The sequence below is a fragment of the Aythya ferina genome, assembly GCF_964211825.1.
Source record: "Aythya ferina genome assembly, chromosome: 4".
Classification (NCBI taxonomy): Eukaryota; Metazoa; Chordata; class Aves; order Anseriformes; family Anatidae; genus Aythya; species Aythya ferina.
In genome coordinates this window covers 75,993,914-76,000,493 of record NC_140300.1, presented here as the reverse complement: position 1 = coordinate 76,000,493, position 6,580 = coordinate 75,993,914, and the positions used below count along the sequence as shown (strand labels likewise).

The window sequence follows — 6,580 nt, the reverse complement described above, 5'->3', positions numbered from 1 at the left end:
GAAGCAGCATGATTTTAGGAAAAAAAAATACATGGGGCAGTATCCTACACAATTACTTTAGGTCACAATCCACAAGCAATGACAGTCAGGTGACAGAATGCAGTAGCAGAAGGATGATCAACAACTGCAAGTGAACTGGGTTAGACACTTCAGTGGCCACAGAATGCAGCAGGGATGCCACTAATTAGACATCGAAGGAAAGGAGGCATTGCTCACTGTTTTGAAAACATGTCAAAATATATAACATACCACTTGGCTGTCAGATTAAAGTTGGTATTTCTTCTAGCCACAGCAACAATGTACTCATTTAAGTACTGCACTGCTTATAAAGCTTAAAACATTAGAACAAAATTTCCAGAAATATCAGTGGTTCCATGTCCTCTTATCCTAGTAAGCAGCAAAAAGACAGCTCTCTTGACTGACAGACTTGGTCCTTCTAACCTGCAGAAACAGTGAAAGTCCTACAATATTGATAAAAGATGTCTGTTACCAATCAGCAACAGCTGCTCACAGCTAAAGTTCCACAGGAATTTAGCAAAGCTCTGTTTTTATTTGATTAAAAAAAAAAAAAGTAGGAAGACCAGCACTGCACTTCATGCATTTTGTTATATTTTCTTAATCTCCTTTAAACCGCTTTGTGTCTCAAGAATCCGACAAGTTGATGATGCTGTGTGTTCCCCCAACACTTACTATTTTATGATAGAACTGAAAAGGAGAGAAATTTATAAGGCTGGTTTGAATAGTTTGATGATATTCAAAAGAATATTACCACAGTTCTAGCGCAATGTTTCACCTGCTCTTCAGGATTCAATTTATTGTATAATAAACCTAAGTGGCATAAGAAAAACCTTAATATTTTCAATCACTTGTCTTTTAAAAATTAAAAGCTGAAATTTTCAATTCTTCTTATTATAAGGAACTAGTAAATTCATATAAAAACACAGATTTTAAAGTTTTCTCAAATACTACAGAAACACACCAAAATATATATTAAAAAAAAAAAAAGAAAGAAAATAAAACAACTTCCAGACATAACTGCTGAAGCCAAATATTGTTCCCTAGTGTCTGTGTGCCTCTCTCAACTATTTACCACTTCAGTGGAAAAAAAAAAAAAAAAAAAAAAAAAAAAGCAGAAAAATAACCATTTCTGCTATGCTTCTCAGAAGATGAGAAAATAAGATTTCTTTCACAGTATTTCAGTCAACATCGGCTATTACTATCACTAGTAGAAATACCTGAAATCACAGTAAGGACAGATTCTTCTTCAATTCTGTTACCTGTAGGTGACCTCAAGCAGTTGAGATAGTTTGTGTTTTTAGTTGCAGTTTAGTTGGTGGATTTCCCCATTTCTGTTCTCAACACTGTTGCCAGATTTCTGTGTGTCTTTGGTACACTGTACAAAGATGATTTAAACCAGATCCAGGTTCTGCATGACATATTAGACATCCATCTTTTTATCTTTCCGTTGTTTTATTACATAGAAAATGCACCGTAGCTGAAATGATCTGTTTATAGCTTTTATCTGGTCACTACAGATACAAACTGAGAAAAATAAATAAATCAAGAATCTCTAAGTTGGTCATACTGAAAAACATTGAGGAACCTGAACAGACTATTTCCAATAGAGGCCCAGAGCCCACACTGCTTACTGAAAAAAACACATTAATTTTTATTAACAGCTACTGAAAAAGAAAGTATAAACAAAAAAATCAATTCTTAATAATTAAAGTTAATAAGCATTTCATTCTTAAAACTACCTGGAAAAAAAAATCAAAACAAACAAAAACACACAATCAAAACAACAAAAACAGAAACAAAATTTTCCACTGAGCATATCATTGTAGCAAAGAACCTACTGAATTCAGGACAATCTTTAGTAATCTGCTTCACCTCAATCAGTCACATCTCATGTAACTGAACTGATGCAAATGATCAAGGACTCAGCCTTCTTTAGCACAGTGTATGAGAAAATGAAATATACCTCCACAAATTTCATATCCAGACCAACTTGTAGACTACTGATATAAGCATTAAATCAAAAAGAAACTATAAGCTTTCAAATTTATAACTACAAAAAGAATGATTACTTAAGTGTTAATACTTACAAATCTTCCTACTAAAGAAGACTGTAAGGATACGGTAGGATCATGAGTGTTATGAGTCTGTTGGTTATGAATCTAATTCATATAACTTTACCAAAATAAACACAACACAACTTTTTAATGGTTAAGCCTCCCAAAGCCAAGTCTCAAATCAGGTCTTCAGAATTTTAGAAATGTCTAAATCACTTCAATTATTCAATTTCTTAAACAGCAATTCTTACGTTCAAGTTATTTATACGAGAGAAGTTTTAGTAAAGGTTTTAGGGAATTTCTCTCAGAAACCTTAGTAGCTCCTATCTGCCCTAAATTACCAATGACAATCTTGATGCTCTTCCTCTTTTCCTTCTCTCTACCTTCCTTTCTTGAGAGACCACAACTTTCCAAACTGTATCTTCACTATTTTTATTCTTATTTTTATTTTGGCATACTAATGTTTCAATAAAAACAGGACCATGTCTTTGCTTTCCTCACCTGCAATCAAGCAGGCTAAGATGGGCTGACCCAACCAACCAAAATAAACCATCAAAGGATGCATTTACAAATAGGGACTAGGCCAAGTTTTGAGAAGTCTTCCAGATTTAAGTCAGAGTCAAATTTTACATTTACTAACAGAATGATTTCTCTCAATTCTGAGCTCCCATTAAGTCCAAGGAGAGACTGAATCCTGATATCAATTCCATCACTTCAGCCTTGTACCATTCATAAAAACTGGTGGTGCTACAAAGAAGAAAAGGGAACTTTGGAGCAAACATCTCTTAAAATTCAAGCACTTGCTCACAGAGTTTCTTCAACTGTAAATCCTGAAGAGCCTTGAAATCTTCTTCCATACTTTCAACCACAGAAAAACTAGATTTAAATTTCTACATTTGCAGTAGTAGTTACACATATAAATTTAACTCAATTTCCTCTGCTCCTCTTATAGAAACTGAATACTTTTTGAATCTGCAGATGTTTCCCTAGGAACAAGCAAGAGAAAAAAGGATGCAAAATGGCAGAATTATTCTGTAGCCATCCTGTAAAATCCTATCTGGATCCTAGCAAATAAATCCACTTAGCAAGTGCACTGACTCAATACTAGATAGTATGAGCTAGTATTAAATTCAAATTTTGAAAAAGCCTTTCCATATTTTCATTTCATAAATGAAAATATTATTTAATATGAAAAGTATTATTTAAGCTAGTGAACTGAGAATCCAGAAGCCACTCCATCTTCAGATTTGGTGGTAAAAACCCTTTTCAGAATAAGCAAAATAGGCAAGCCATTTAAGAATCCCCATTTTGTGTAATAACTATAGTATCCTCATCATCACTTAATTATATTTACTAATATGTGACATTTTAAAGGGAGCTATGCAACATGAGAAAATACTTAAGAGAAGAATATGAGCAGAAAACAAACAAAAAAAAGAAAGTGTTTTATAAGTAATATTCAAGCTATTAAAGCAAAGAAGCAAGCTGGGATAAATCAAAGGTGTCATTTATCAATAACCATGTGAGAAAAACTGAAAGAAAAGCTGCAGCATGACTAAGCTGCTAAGGAAGAAAAATAAAAAAAAAAGGCATGAAGCCTCCTCAAAAAAAGCTGAGAAATGTCCCACTATGAAAAAATGAAAGGATCATGAACTTAGATTGAACATCACAATAAATAAATACATAAATAAATAAATAAAATTAAAATACCTTGCAAGCAGCATAAAAACTAAGAACAAATCTGTGGTGGGAAAACTTCCAAGGAGTCTCTGTGGAAAATAAAGGCAAGAAATGAGCATTTTGAGAAAGTAAGGCTACAATTCAAAAACCCTGTGAAATTTTTACATGATTTTACTGTGAAGGAGTGTGGGGAATTCCCCATGCTGGACCTCTTCTTTAAATGGTGGGTTGGTAGACGTCCTAGAAAAAAATGACAAAATGAACAGTAACAGATCACCCAAGTACTCTCTAGGAATATAAAATTAAAGTAATTGAGATGCTAATTGTGGAATGTAATCTCTCATTTCAAAACTATCACAGCATTTCAGAAACAGAAGGTAGTGGACACATTTTTCAAGAAGGGATCTATGAAAAATCCAAGAAATTACACATCAACAGCCTAATGCCAACACTCATTATAGCACTAGGCACAACAAATAATCTAATGAGGAAGAATCAACACCACTCTTATTAGGGGAATTCATCTCTTGTAGACTTTGTTCTCACAGAGTCTTTTGAAATAGGTGAGCATGTAAGATCTGCTCAGTAAGGTCCAACTGATTTCCTAAAAGAAGCACAAAATGTCTTTTCCAAAAGGTTTTTGAAGAAACCAGGCAGCCACGTATTGGGAAAAAGGCTCCTCACATAAATAAGTGATTTTCAAAAATGGAGAAAGAAGGAAAGAGTAGACATAGATACGTAGTTCTCAAACTGGAAGGAAATAACTTTTGTAGATCTGCAGGAATACTTGCTTTGTGTTCCTCCCTTCAACAAACCTCATGAGTTACTTCTGCTTGTCCTAAGTCCTTTATCATTACCATAGACAAAATAGCAGAATAAAAGCAAAGTTGTAATCTGTCTCGAAATTGTTGTTTCTACATCCTAATAAACAATTAGGAATTTGACTTGCAGCAACTGAAAACGAATAACCTACAGACTTTTATGATGAATGCTATATTGTTCTTTACAAGTCCAGAGCATCAAGTTTCTGAATCACAGTTTAAGATTCTTGTCGTATACATCCTTATTACATGTTTTAGCATTTTAAAACTTTCACAAAGGTTACGGCTATTTGAAGAAAGCTTATTAGCTGAGGTTCTTCTACCTTAAGGTATCACTTTGGCACCCCTAAAGCTTTTTGACATTCTTAGGCTTTGCAAGATTTTATTATTAACTATATTATAAGAATGTATGATACCCTGATTTAAAAAAAAAAAAAAATCTCTCAGCTATTTTATTATTATTTTTTTAATTATTATTCTTACCATCTAGTGATGCAATCCATAACACTAATGTAATTCCACATGCTGTTTCTAAAACAAAAACTTTGATACTATCTCAATTATAAATAAAACACCTTTGATTTTTAACTTCTATTAAAGCAGGTTCAAAATAGTTAAAAAATCTTAACAGTCAACTGTGGTCTATCTACACATGCAAATCACTCACTAATTTCACAAGATCTTGTTCTCAGGAAAAACACTGAACCACGCTAAATTTTACTTATGGTGTTGTAGCAGTGGGGTAGACACATACTCCAGGAATTAAGCTTAGCAAATTTTTAGACTGAAGCTGAAAAAGGAGAGAGATATATACCAGTAATACCTAATAACTACACAACATGTAGTGCATTTACTTAATTCAAATAACACCCCACCCCCCCCAAAAAAAAAAAAAAAAAAAAAAAAAGGTAACAGAAAGATACATATGCAGCTAAGAGAATTAGAGTAAATTGTTATCCTGGACAAGACACCTATTTCCAAAAAGCAGCTAGAAGCTACTACCTTTGTAACTGCAGAGGCATTAACACTAATTAAAAACGGCAAATAAAAAAAAAAATCCTACAAGTACAAACATTTAGCATAGCTGTTTTTAGTACCTACCAGATGTTTAAATCTCTAATTCCAACAATACGAGTAGCTATACCACGTATAACACTAATCATTTGGTAGTCATATTTTATATCCTGTAATATAGTACTATAAAATTCCTCTGCCATTAGGTTTGGTACAGAAACACCAAATATATTTTATTTTCTCTTAAATTGGTAGTCTAAGAAATTAGCCGTGATGCAATGCAGTCCTTGAATTTCTATAAAATATTATTTATAAAAGTTAAAACTCTTACAGGTTGTTACGAAGTCATTCATTTCAACATGAGTATCAACAGGAAATCTTAGGCTTCTAGTTAGAAAAAAAAGTTTTCTATATACAACCTTCAGAAAAACAACAATTCAGAACGGCTATAAATGAAAGATGGTAGCCCAAATTCCATGAGAACAGACTAAAGAAAGGAAATGGACTTTCTAGTTAACCCACAATTTTATATCATGTGTTTGGTTAAACCTCTCCTGAATTTCCCCCCAGCCTCTCACTTAGATACAACTGACAAATTCTCTCACCACAAAGACGTTTAGATGTAGAGCTTAGGGAAATGGTTTAGTGGGGACTGTTAGCGTTAGGTCAGAGGTTGGACTCGATGACCTTGAGGTCTCTTCCAACCTAGAAATTCTGTGAAATTTATCATCCTGACCAGAGGAAACAGAGTACTTCATCTACTATCATTGTAAAATGGTTTCTTCCTTCCATTACAATACATTTCCCTTGTTGCACTAAGCATGTTACTGTGCACTGAGGAATACGAAACTCTGCTGCTTATGTATTGCCCCCAGATCGTGGGCTGAAGGACAACCCATTCAAATGTGTGACTGCTCACTAAAATCATGTCAGACAGCAAGTATGCTGTCATACAGGGTAAAGGGAATGCCTTGTTTAAAAATCAAAATCATA

The 6,580-nt window shown here is 33.6% G+C and overlaps 1 long non-coding RNA gene across 1 annotated transcript in view; it reads right to left on the bottom strand.

Annotated features, from left to right (window-relative positions):
- Window positions 1-1,527: 1,527 nt before the first annotated feature.
- LOC311436117 overlaps window positions 1,528-6,580 on the bottom strand; it is a 52,019-nt gene continuing 46,966 nt past the window's right edge. The window contains exons 3-4 of the long non-coding RNA XR_014692610.1: window positions 3,783-3,841; window positions 1,528-3,058 (exon numbers count right to left, since the gene is read on the bottom strand). This is a non-coding gene — a long non-coding RNA (uncharacterized lncRNA). The remainder of the gene's footprint in view (window positions 3,059-3,782; window positions 3,842-6,580) is intronic.